General features: G+C 41.3%; 1 long non-coding RNA gene across 1 annotated transcript; it reads left to right on the plus strand.

Moving 5' to 3' along the window:
* Window positions 1-11,640: 11,640 nt before the first annotated feature.
* LOC110901562 lies at window positions 11,641-13,842 on the plus strand. The gene is made up of 3 exons (XR_002570975.2): window positions 11,641-11,744; window positions 12,422-12,566; window positions 12,657-13,842. It is a non-coding gene; the product is annotated as an uncharacterized LOC110901562 (long non-coding RNA).
* The last annotated feature ends 345 nt before the right edge of the window (window positions 13,843-14,187 follow it).

The raw sequence follows: 14,187 nt of genomic DNA on the forward strand, positions 1-14,187 counted from the left end.
TACGTGATTGGTCAGGCTGACGCAAGGAACGATCCAAACATAATAATGGGTAAATTTCTTCTCGACGACTTTTATGTTACTGTCTTGTTTGATTTGGGTGTGGATAGCAGTTATATGTTCTTGAAAGATAGTCAAATGTTACAACGTACACCAACTCCCTTGAACACCAAACCTGTCGTAGTGTTAGCTTATGGTACAAGTCTAGAGGCCACACATAGTTCAGGGTTGTAATCTTATCCTCGCTGGGTAGATGTTCCCTATCGACTTCATTCCTATAGTTCTGGACAGCACCTACACCTCGCTCACAGTATCGATTAGCTCCAACCGAACTGGAAGAACTGTCTAAGCAACTACAAGAACTCTTGGATAAGGGCTTTGTTCGTCCTAGCTCTTCGGCTTGGGGAGCTCCAGTATTATTTGTGAAAAAGAAGGATGGCACTTTCAGGATGTGCATAGACTACCGCGAACTGAACAAGGTGACAGTGAAGAACCGCTACCCTCTTTTACGTATTGATGACTTATTCGACCAGTTGCAAGGGTCGAGTTACTACTCCAAGTTTGATCTAAGGTCCGGTTATCACCAGTTGAGAGTCCGGGATGAGGACGTCTCAAAGACAGCATTCAGAACTCGCTACGACCATTACGAGTTTCTAGTCATGCCATTTGGGCTTACGAACGCGCCTGCAGTTTTCATGGATCTTATGAACAGGGTGTGCAAACCCTATCTAGACGAGTTCGTCATCATTTTTATCGACGACATCCTGATCTACTCCAAGAGTCAGGAGGAACACGAGCAGCACTTACGTCTTATCTTGGAACTTCTTCGAAAGGAACAACTGTACGCCAAGTTCTCAAAATGCGACTTCTGGCTTCGTGAAGTCCACTTCTTAGGCCATGTGGTGAACAGGGATGGGATTCATGTTGATCCATCCAAGGTAGATTCGATCAGGAACTGGCCTGCATCACGTACACCAACAGAAATATGCCAATTCTTGGGTTTGGCGGAGTACTACAGACGATTCATCAAAGACTTCTCCAAGATCGCACAGCCGCTTACAATGTTGACACAGAAAGGTGTTACCTATCGTTGGGGTAATACACAAGAAACGGCTTTTCAGTACCTGAAGGATAGACTATGCAGCGCACCTATTCTCTCATTGCCAGAGGGCACGGATGATTTTGTGGTTTATTGTGACGCATCGATACAGGGGCTTGGTTGTGTATTGATGCAGCGTGATAAAGTTATTGCGTACGCTTCGCGGCAACTCAAAGTTCATGAACGGAACTACACGACGCACGATTTAGAGCTGGGAGCTGTTGTTTTTGCGCTCAAGATATGGCGACACTACCTGTACGGTACCAAGTGCACTATCTACACCGATCACAGGAGTCTCGAGCATATCTTCAAGCAGAAGGAATTGAACATGCGTTAACAACGATGGGTCGAGTTACTCAATGATTACGAATGCGCCATCAAGTACCATCCAGGCAAAGCCAATGTTGTGGCTGACGCTCTCAGTCGAAAAGACACTCTACCCAGGCGTGTACGAGCTTTGCAACTCACTATTCAGTCTGATCTTCCTGCACAAATACGAGATGCTCAGGTGGAAGTATTGAAACCAGAAAACGTCAGGGCTGAAGCCTTACGCGGCTCAAGGCAACGATTAGAACAGAAGGAAGACGGCGCCTACTATGTAACAGGACGTATTTGGGTCCCACTATATGGCGGTTTACGAGAACTTGTGATGGATGAAGCTCATAAGTCTCGCTACTCGGTACATCCAGGTTCGTATAAAATGTACCACGATCTCAGAACTACATACTGGTGGCCTAGCATGAAGGCCCATATAGCAACTTACGTCAGCAAATGTTTGACTTGTGCGAGAGTCAAGACAGAGTACCAAAAACCCTCAGGCCTACTGCAACAACCCAAGACACCACAGTGGAAATGGGAAGAAATTTCCATGGATTTTGTTACTGGCCTGCCTAGATCCCAGCGTGGGAATGATACTATTTGGGTGATCGTAGATCGACTCACAAAGTCTGCTCATTTCTTGGCTATCAAAGAAACGGATAAGTTCTCTACGTTAGCAGACGTCTACTTGAAGGAAGTTATTTCGAGGCACGGAGTGCCAACCTCTATTATTTCAGATCGGGATGCACGATTCACTTCAGAACTGCGGCAAGCAATGCACAAAGCTTTTGGTTCTCAATTAGACATGAACACAGCTTATCACCCTCAGACAGATGGGCAGTCTGAGCGCACGATCCAGACTTTAGAAGACATGCTTCGGGCGTGTGTTATCGATTTCGGCAACAGCTGGGAAAAGCATCTCCCGTCAGTGGAGTTCTCGTACAATAATAGTTACCACACCAGCATACAAGCCGCTCCATTCAAGGCATTGTACGGACGTAAATGCCGGTCACCTCTCTGTTGGGTAGAGGTGGGGGATAGTTAGATTACAGGTCCAGAAATGGTAGTTGATGCTACTGAACGAATTGCACAGATACGACAACGCATGATGGCAGCTCGTGATCGTCAGAAAAGCTACGTTGACAAACGTAGAAAACCGCTTGAGTTCCAAGTTGGGGATCGAGTTCTACTCAAAGTCTCACCCTGGAAGGGTGTGGTTCGTTTTGGTAAACGAGGCAAGCTCAATCCACGGTATGTTGGACCATTCGAAATCACTGAAAGAATAGGCAAAGTAGCCTACAGACTAAACCTACCAGCTGAACTCGGTGCAGTTCACAACGTATTCCACGTGTCGAATCTGAAGAAGTGTCTGTTAGATGAGACCCTCATAGTTCCTTTTAAGGAACTCACTATCGACGAGCGGTTGTAGTTCATCGAGGAACCAGTTGAAATCACGGACCGGGATGTCAAGGTCCTCAAGAACACTAGAATACCTCTTGTACGAGTTCGTTGGAACTCCCGTCGTGGCCCAGAGTACACCTGGGAACGAGAAGATCAAATGGAACTCAAGTATCCCCAGTTATTCGAAAACCGTGCAACCACTACTGAGGCTGAAGCTACTACCACAGAATTTCGGGACGAAATTCCAAATCAACGGGGGATGATGTGACACCCCAGGAAAACCAGTAAACGATACAACTTACCTAGCTTCCTCAGTTACCGCATGCTAAATTTCGGGATGAAATTTCTTTCAAGTTGGGGATAATTTGACAACTCGAGTTTCCAAGATCCCATTTTCGCATTTATTGCACGTTCATTGTTTGTTTAGTTGTTTATTTGCACAATTGGTTGCTATGAAACTGTATACGTTTTGATACAATAAAGTGTATTGTAATTGTGCATGGTTATGTGTTACTTGTGAAAGATTTGACAAATACTTGAATGTGGTGATGAAACTGTAATAGATAATACTTAAGGGTGTTAAGTGCTAATAGTGAAACTCTAATCATTCTTAACCCTAATCCCTTTCACTAATCATCACCAAAGAAACAAAGCACGTACTTTCACATTCTCTGATCCTCTCTAAGCAATCATCATCTTCATCATTTGCACAAGTCTTTTGCATCAATCTTGGTCTTTCAATCCATCTAGAATCAATCCAAGGTAATTGTTTAATCATTGTTTGATGTTAATTGTTGATTGATTGATTCATGTTAAAACCCTAGTTCTTCATGTGATGATTCTATGTTATTGTCTGAATTCTGATTATTGCGAAATAAGTTAGATTAGTGTATAATTATTTGCCTGATGTTAAGATACAAGACATGTTAGAATGATTGACTGATAATTGATTTCTGCTCTGCAAAATATGTGAATTAGGGTTTCCAGATCGTGAAAATAAAGAACGTAACTGTTACATTGTTCATTTTATGTTTCTGTGCGTGACAAGGGTTTTAAGTCCGAACCTTAGATGTGATGTAATGTCCGAGTTCTTTTAGGGAATCATAGAGTCCGACCTTTGTGTAATGAAGAGGTCCGACTTTTGATCATGCCTTAGTAGTCCGATCTTGTGCTTGTTATATATGTCCGAATTTTATGCATATGTATGTGGTCCGAGCTTTAAACCAAGGACATGACTGTCCGAGTTTTAGTAAATGATGGATGGTCCGACTTCTTTAAGCAAGGGGAGTCCGACTTTTGTTGTGTGTAGAGGGTCCGAGTTTTGGGGGAAGCCCCCTTGTCCGACCTTGTGACCCCCTTGCCCCTTGGTCCGAGTTTCAAACCCCCACCTCTTTGTCCGACCTTGTGAGGAGAGACCCTTCCATGTCCGAGTTTTGAGGGGTGTTTCTCCTTGTCCGAGTTTTAAAAGGGAAAGGCCCTGTCCGACTTTGTGTGATGATTAAATTGAAGCCATGAGTTGAATCTGTTAAGATATGTATGTTACTTTGCTAAGCCACTAACTCCGTTAAACTTGTCAAGTTTATTAACGCTGTTAAATGTATTAAGTATGTTAACTATGTTAACTATGTTATGTGAGTTAACTGTAATATGTTTCTGATTAACTCTGTTATGCATATGAACTATGCAAAGTGTATTAATCCAGTTAAGTGCGGATGATATTGTTAGATTAAATTGAGAAAGCCTTTAAGTGAAACGTGGATTGTATGAATGTGATTAACTGACGTATGATGCATGATATCAACTGTCAAACATACTATGTGGTATTAATTGCATGTGAAACTTTACGAACTTGAACTGATTAAGTACACGTGCTTACTATAGGACTTAATTGATTAATTGCAAGCATATAGTTAAGCATACCGAGCAAACCAAGGTGAGTTCACACTCTTTACCAAGGCATGGGATTCCCGGGGATAGGGAATGGGTTGAATGATGGAATTGAACAATTACACGTACATACACGGTTACTAGACTATCTACCATGGTCCTCGGGTTAAGCAGGACAATTACGTAAAACCTACGTAAACAGGAATATGCTACTGTCTTCCGGAATCAGGAAGGACACTTACGTAAAACCTATGTAAACAGGAATATGCTACTGTCTTCCGGAGTCAGGAAGGACACTTACGTAAAACCTACGAAAACAATAACATGCTACTGTCTTCCGGAGTCAGGAAGGACACTTACGTAAAACCTACGTAAACCCCACGCGTACCACTGTCCTCGGGTACAAAAGGACACTTACGTAAAACCAACGTAAAGCTTGTACGTACTACTGTTCTCGGTTGTGAAGAACACTTATGGTTACGAATAGTCTAGTGGATATACAACATGGGAAGCCCCCACCAATAGAACGTACTATCGGCCCAGTAGAGCCACATGTTACAAATGAACTTACTATTACGCATTTACTTTCTGTGAACTCGCTCAACTAGTTGTTGATCCTCTGTTACATGCCTTGCAGGTCGTTAGATACATGGAGCTTGCACAGGGAGGAGCTGGTCGTTGTGGGCTTGGATCGTGATTGTTTCGTTAAACACTTTATGACATTTCATACTTTATTATGTTGGGTTTTATTTATACGCTTCCGCTAAACAGTGATAACATACTTACATTTTGAACACATTTCATATTGGTGGTTGAATGGCTTTTACTTTTATATATTAATTACATGTTCAATATGATTGGTGGCTTGATCCTGGTCAGTTACGCTCCCAAGCAGTGATACTCCGCAGGTGGATTTTGGGGGTGTTACCCCTTTTGGGTTGACGAATGCACCTGCGGTCTTCATGGATCTCATGAATAGAGTGTGCAAGCCTTACTTGGATAAATTCGTTATTGTATTCATCGACGACATCCTGATCTACTCTAAGAGTCAGGAGGAGCACGAGCATCATCTACGGCTTATTTTGGAACTACCTCGAGCAGAGCAGTTGTACGCTAAGTTTTCAAAATGTGACTTTTGGCTTTGTGAAGTCCACTTTCTAGGCCACGTGGTAAACAAGGATGGGATACACGTTGATCCATCCAAGGTCAACTCGATCAAGAACTGGCCTGCACCTCGTACACCAACAGAAATCCACCAATTCTTGGGTTTGGCGGGCTACTACAGAAGGTTTATCAAATATTTCTCCAAGATTGCGCAACCCCTCACTTCACTAACTCAGAAAGGCATCACCTATCGCTGGGGCGATGCCCAGGAATCCGCATTTCAGTATTTAAAGGAAAGACTATGCAGCGCACCTATTCTCTCATTGCTAGAGGGCACAGACGATTCCGTGGTTTATTGTGACGCGTCAATTCAGGGTATTGGTTGCGTGTTGATGCAGCGGGATAAAGTCATTGCTTATGCATCGCGCCAACTCAAAATTCACGAAAGGAATTACACTACGCACGATCTGGAGCTGGGAGCTGTTGTTTTCGCACTTAAGATATGGAGACATTACCTGTACGGTACCAAGTGCACCATTTACACCGATCACAGGAGTCTCGAGCATATCTTCAAGCAAAAGGAGTTGAACATGCGACAACGTCGATGGGTCGAGCTTGTGGATGATTACGAATGCGCGATAAAGTACCATCCGGGCAAAGCGAATGTTGTGGCTGACGCCCTCAGTCGGAAAGATACTACGCCTAAGCGCATGCAAGCATTACAACTTACCATCCAATCTAGTCTTCCTACTCTGATACGGGATGCTCAGGTTGAAGCATTAAAAGCAGAGAACGTCAGGGCGGAGTCCCTGCGTGGGTCAAGGAAATGGTTAGAACAGAAAGAAGGCGGCGCTTACTATGTAACAGGGCGCATCTGGGTGCCACTCTATGGAAACTTACGCGAGCTTGTGATGAATGAAGCGCATAAGTCTCGCTACTCAGTACATCCTGGTTCGGATAAGATGTACCATGATTTAAACACTACAAACTGGTGGCCTAGCATGAAAGCCCACATAGCAACTTACGTCAGTAAATGTTTGACTTATGTGAGGGTCAAGTCTGAATATCAGTAACCATCGGGCCTACTCCAGCAACCAGAGATACCACAATGGAAATGGGAGAAAATTTCCATGGATTTTGTTACTGGCATGCCTAGATCTCAACGTGGGAATGACATTATTTGGGTGATCGTAGATCGGCTCACAAAGTCTGCACACTTCTTGGCTATCAAGGAAACGGATAAGTTCTCCACTCTAGCAGACGTTTATCTTAAGGAAGTTGTTTCGAGGCACGGGGTGCCAACTTCCATTATTTTCGATCGTGATGCACGTTTTACTTCAGAACTGTGGCAAGTAATGCACAAATCTTTTGGTTCTCGATTAGATATGAGCACAGCTTATCACCCGCAAACGGATGGGTAGTCTGAACGCACCATCCAAACCCTTGAAGACATGCTTAGGGCAGGCGTGATTGATTTTGGTAACGGCTGGGAAAAACATCTCCCGTTAGTGGAGTTTCGTATAATAACAGTTACCACACCAGCATTCAAGCTGCTCGGTTTAAGGCATTGTACGGACGTAAATGCCAATCACCTCTTTGCTGGGCAGAAGTTGGTGACAGCCAGATCACGGGTCCATAACTTGTAGTAGACACAACGGAAAGGATGATCAGATACGACAATGAATGGCGGCAGCTCGTGACCGTCAGAAAAGCTACGCTGATAAGCGCAGGAAACCACTCGAGTTCCAGGTTGGAGATCGAGTGCTACTCAAAGTCTCACCTTGGAAAGTTGTAGTTCGTTTTGGAAAACGAGGCAAATTTAATCCGCGTTATGTCGGACCGTTCAAAATCGTTGAGAAAATTAGCAAGGTGGCTTACAAACTAAACCTACCAGTAGAACTCAGCGGAGTTCACAACGTTTTTCATGTGTCGAATCTGAAGAAGTGTCTGTCAGATGAGACCCTCATAGTTCCTTTTAAGGAGCTCACTATAGACGACCAGTTGCGATTCGTCAAAGAACCTGTAGAGATTACAGACCGAGACGTTAAGGTTCTCAAGCGCACCAATATACCTCTTGTTCGAGTTCGTTGGAACTCCCATCGTGGCCCAGAGTTCACCTGGGAACGAGAAGACCAAATGAAACTCAAGTATCCCCAATTGTTCGAGAACAGAGCAACCACTACTGAGGCTGAAGCAACTACTGAATTTCGAGACGAAATTCCAAATCAACGGGGGGATGATGTGACACCCCATGAAAACCAAGAAACCACGCAAATTTAACTAGCTTCCTCAGTGGTTACGTGCTAAATTTCCGGACGAAATTTCTTTCAAGTTGGGGATGATGTGACAACCCGAGTTTCCAAGGTCTTTCCTCTACACATTATTGACTCACAATTGTGTCTGTATAACTTATTTGCCTTGTATTTGTACGTGTTTGATTATATGTGAGACATAGTGTTATGGTTGATATATGAATGATAGGAAAATTATTAAGTATCATCTGTAGAATCTTGCAATCAACGAAACCTTGAGGGTTTCGCTAGTCACACACACACACACCGCGAAACCTTAGAGTTTCGCCATATGTGCCAAGACGTAACTCAGGGCTTCACCTGCCCAGGGTTACGCCCAAAGCCCATTACGGGCCCAGTGCACCTATGTGATTATAAGTTACGTGAAACTGCTCCGTCGTCATATTCTTAGCCAATTGAAACCCTAGAGTCCCCCTCTTCTGTGTGACGGCAGCTTTGTATCCTCCAAGCCCTCTCTAGCGATCAATCCATTATTCCTTTTATCTCGGTTAGCTACACTTTCGTTTAATTGATTGCATGATTCTTTGGCTGATTGATACATGTTTATATATATATATATATATATATATGTGTGTGTGTGTGTGTGTGTGTGTGTGTGTGTGTGTGTTTGATTGATGAAAAGTCCTGTGAATATAGGTTTTTGATATAGAAATTACGATCATATGTTGCATTGATTAGGGTTTCATGAATCTTATATATAATCATTTGTGGTGCATGTTAATGCATGCTAGTGTAGAATCTGATCATGCTATTTAGATCATAACCATATGACGATCCTTTATAATAGAAAAACCAACAGATCTGAATGATTATCAATCGTATATATGTAATGATTGTGTAGATTGTAGGAATGTTTAGCAAACTGTTATGCATAGGGTACGTGTTACATATATGATGATCAATGATTACTGCATTGTATGATAACTGTTTGTTCGACGATAGTGTGAAACGGATGTTAATGGGGACTAGGGTTTCTGTGTAAGACGTAACTGATGAATTCCGACGAAACCTGGATGGCGACGAAATAGGGAGTTTCGTCAGCATAAATCACGACGAAAACCTGGGGGTTTCACCAAGGGGTATACGACGAAACCTTAGGGTTTCGTCAAGTGGGAGTCATGACGAAACAGGTGGCTTCGTCAAGGGTTAAACATGCACAGTAACTCGGGTAGGTCTGTTAAGGGTTAACTGGGTTAGTTAGTTAGTTGTTGTTAATGATAAGCATGAGTTGCATGAGCTAGTATAACTGTTAAATGCTATGTATTAGTTATTGCTCGAATACATTTTATGATCATGACTGTTACTTGAACTAAGTGATTATCAACTGATTACGCATATATGAACACTATAGGCTTGGATTGAATTATTTGAGAGCAAGTAGTTAATCAAACCGAGCAAACCGAGGTGAGTTCACACATTCTACAAGGCATGGGATTCCCAAGGGTTGGAATGGGTTAAAGAACTAAAACGGAAACTACATATTCTCCTTGGGTAGGACATGTACGGCCATCCTCCATGGGTAGGATGCCAAGATTAAACCTCGCGTATTCTCGTTGGGTAGGATACGTACGTTCGTCCTCCTTGGGTAGGACAACAAGATTAAACATACTAGACCAACACTCTATCATAAGTCCCTCATTTTATATCGACTTAATCGCCGAGGCTGATGGCGAGCGGGTCATTAGTTAATAGCGATATTAGGTTTAACAAACCTCACACCGTGCCGGTAGGACGGGCGTGTACTAATGGACTAAGGCAAAGGGTCAATGATGATAGAAATTGACTTAAGGCACAACTTACTTTCGTTAGTAGTCGATATGGTACGGTCTGGTAATTCACATGGGAAGCCCCCACTAATTATTGAGAAGGTTTGGGAAAACAGGGATACTGATTAATACGTGGTTTACAAAACGAACTTACGATTATTGAAACGAACTCAGTAACAAATCAACCAACTATGAACTCGCTCAACTTTGTTGTTGACTCATTGTTACATGCCTTGCAGGTCGTAGGGATTAGCTTGGAGCTTGCACGCGATGGAGGAGTCATTGTGGGGACATGAACTTTTGAGTTCCATGTTAAACATTTACACTTTATAGACTTATTACTTATGTTTGGGTTTTTACGTTATGCTTCCGCTGAACGCTTACAATGAACTTGTTTTGAACACCTTTCATATTGTGTGGTCGAACTTTAATTACTATTTATAATGTTCAATTTGATTGGTGGCTTGATCCTGGTCATGTCACGCCTCCAAGCAGTGATACTCCGCGAGTGGATTTTGGGGGTGTGACATGCTTGACTTGTGCGAAAGTCAAGGTGGAACATCAGAAACCTTCTGGTTTGTGTCAGCAACCAGAAACACCCATATGGAAACGAGAACACACTGACATGGATTTTGTTACTTGTCTATTTAAGACTCGAAACGGAAACGATACCACCTGGATGATCGTTGATTGTCTCACGTAAACAGCACACTTTCTTGCAATCATGGGAACTGACGAGTCTTCGCAGCTTGTGAATATTTATGGGAGAGGCACTACGTCAAAAACTACCTACGACCACACATATGGCCAAACCGTCGAGCCACACTTTGATTAAAAGTGTGACCAAACTTCATTTCTAACATTTGAAAAACTATAAGCCCATTTATCGCCACACATTTTACGTATTCATGTGACCATTATATAACAGCTCAAACATTTAGCCACACTTTGAGGAAAAAACTGTGGCGTTTACTAGTCACACTAAAAAACGTGTGGCCAAATGTGTTCTACGAACACGGTAATTGTTTTATGTGGCAAAAAATACATGTTTTTGAAACCTTTAGCCACATTTTAAGAAAAAAATTTAACATTTATTAGCCACACTAGAAATGTGTGGCAAAATGTGATCTACGACCATGATATTTTATAATGATGTGGCTAAAAGCACATATTTAGGAAAAAACTAAGACATTTATAGCCACACTATAAAAAGTGTGACTAAATATGATACACAACCACATTATTTGTGTGACGGTGTGGCTAAAAGGTAATATATATGGCCACATATACTATTTTGTGTGACCGGAGGTTAGACAATAGTCACATTAAAATTACAAGATTTTATGTGGCTTTATATAAACATTCGTCACACCATCGTTACTTTCTTTATTTTTGTGTGACGAAATAATAATAAATGTAATATAAAATATATGTGATCAAAGATTAGATAAGAAATTTTAATGTGACTGTACATAGCCATTAGCCTCACCAATGGCACTTTAATTTTGTTTTGTGTTACAGAATAATAGCAAAAGTCACAAAAAAAAAATTGTGTGACCAAATAATATACAATAGCCACACTTTTAATCATCTCGTAAGGGTTCCCACCTCTTACCATATGTGTTCTTGGTTTCAATTTGAGAAGATCGACTTTGTGAATCCCTTTTATCTATGAGATTTGCGTTAGTTTCTTAAACGTGTATGTGTTATTTTCTGTTCCCTCCGTACCGGAGATGATCTAGGTTTCTGAATTGTTCGATTAAGAGAGTTTTAGATCTGCAGATTTGAGGCTTGGTTCTAATTGCAGGCCACGGGGATTGGAATTTCCTATGATCCCTCCTCATATTGCGACCGGAAAAGGTGAACTCTCGTCTAGGGTTTCATATTGGGGGAATTCCAACATATTGAATTATCATGTGGTTAAAATGGGTTCTCTTAATGAAAGCGTATAAATTCTTAGTTTTCAAAATTAATTTCCATGGATGTTATTTGACATTGGTTTTAAAACTGAAGTTGATTTGGTTTGTTTAGTGATTCGGTGATTACAGTTGTATGAGATTATATTATAGAATTGGAAGGTTTTTTTTTAGCGTATTAAATACAAATTCAATATCATTCCACACGAATTTGTTTTTCACTTCTCATCTTGTTTAGTAAACATTAATGTTGTTTGATTAATGGAAAAGAGTTGATGATATGAATATCTGCTTGTGAGAAGTTGATTGAATACAGTTAGACAAGAAAGATGTATATGGCCATTGCCTTTAGGATAACATATTGATTAAATTTTGTAAATTCCCTCAAGCTTTTGTTGCAAGTTGCATTTTTTTCATATTTAAAATCGTAAATTTGTTTGCTGGCAACTTTTGTTGTGCACTTGTGCGTTTGTGTTGGTCTTTGGACTGGGGCTGGGCTTATCATTGGTTTTGTGACCACGTTTTAGACCAGCAATGCATATAGGTATGCACTATTATAGCTAATGCGTCTTTTTTATTCAAATGGATTACAGATCCAAAGTTAATATATTGTTTTTGCAGCCTGGTGCAAGACGTTGCTGATTCGTGTAGAACCAGAGCTGCAACGAACAACTGGAATGAGTGACCAAAGCTATTATTACTGGTGTCGAAATGACTGGAATGAGTGATAGAGTTTGTGTTGACCTTTGCAGCCTCATGAAACCTGGTATTCTCAGCCCATCTGTTCTGGTTTTCTGATATTTTTTTCTTTATAAATTTGATGTTTTTAATAAATTCCTGAAATATTTATTTGTAGGTTGGATCTTTTGCTAGAGGATTATTTCTTGTTCAGTCACAGTCAAGCTACATTGCCACCAGGCCTTTCGCAGTTAACACTGTGAGTTTTTGTTGAGATCTATTAATTTACATCATTTTTTATCAATAGTGACTAATATCTTACCAACATTTACACAGTCCCGTCCATGCCTATATGGCGATTTCAGGAGGTAAAACTTGCTATTTATCAGCAGGGGCGGCTGCACCCACATAATGTGGGTCGGGGTCCCAGGACCCCAATCATTTCATTAAATATGTATTTTATAAAGTGGCCCAATACTTTGGCGAGTCGAGCTCGAGCCGAGCTTTGGCTCGTTCAAGCGATAATGAAGCATGCTCGAGCCGAGCTTTTAGCTCGTTTGAGGTTGTTCTCAAAATAGCCCGAGCTGAGTCGAGCCGAGCTCGAGCTTTGGGCTTTACTTGCGAGCCGAGCTCGAGCTCAAATAAGTGTGCTCGAACTGAACCGAGCTCAAGCTCGAGCTTCATAAAAACATGACGAGCCTGTAACGTTACTTGTATCAAATTGTGTATATTTCATTTAATCATAGTTATTAAAGGCGCTAGGCGCACTCAAGGCACATAGGCCTCGCCTGGGGCCTAGGCACAAAGCGCAAAAACGCGAGCACCTAAGAATGCTCAAGAGATGATACTGCCGCAGAATACGTGAATTTGCTTATGGATTGGAACATTGCAGTTAAAGTCTTTGTCCCTTTTTTTCTCTTAATAGAAATCGGCTTAATAAATAGCTGCTGCTCCTCGCCACCATGATAAAACAAAACACTTTGATATTTATTGCCACCTTAACAGTGACAAGGTCCAAGAAGTTCTTTTTACAAAATGCCTTATGTTCCTATTCACTTTAGTTGTTCAGTTGGATGATGTCATTGTTGGAGTAATCCGAACCGCTCCGATCCGAACCAAAACAACCCTTTTTGTAATTGACCCGTTTTGACCCGAACCAAAACAGCCCTTTTTGTAATTGACCCATTTTCACCCATGACCTGACCCGAACCGAACGGACCCGTTTGCCAGGTCTATCTAGGCCTGTCAATGGATGGATATGGATAGGATCATGATCCGATCCATTAATGATCCAACTTAATGGATCATGATCCGATCCATGATCCAACATAATGGATCGTGATCCGATCCATATCCAAATAATTTTAAATAGATGGATCACTATCTGGATCCATCCATATAAAAAAAATATAATAAAAAAACTTCCATAAATAAAAAAAAATCACAAAAATAAAAAAAATGTAAAAATTAAAAAAAAAAAATCTAAAAATTTTTGACCATTTGACCGTACACAAAAGTTGACTTGTTGAGTTATATAATAATTGGTTGTATAGACCATTTGACCGTACACAAAAATAAGTGTTTGGGCACCTTTATTTTGGGATACATGATACAAATTGTCAATGATAATAAGCTATTAGCAGCTTTAAGGTGTACCTGAATGACTTGTTGAGTTATATAATAATTGGTCCGTTTTTTACGTTCGTTCA

Source organism: Helianthus annuus, chromosome 2 (genome assembly GCF_002127325.2).
Source record: "Helianthus annuus cultivar XRQ/B chromosome 2, HanXRQr2.0-SUNRISE, whole genome shotgun sequence".
Taxonomy (NCBI): Eukaryota; Viridiplantae; Streptophyta; class Magnoliopsida; order Asterales; family Asteraceae; genus Helianthus; species Helianthus annuus.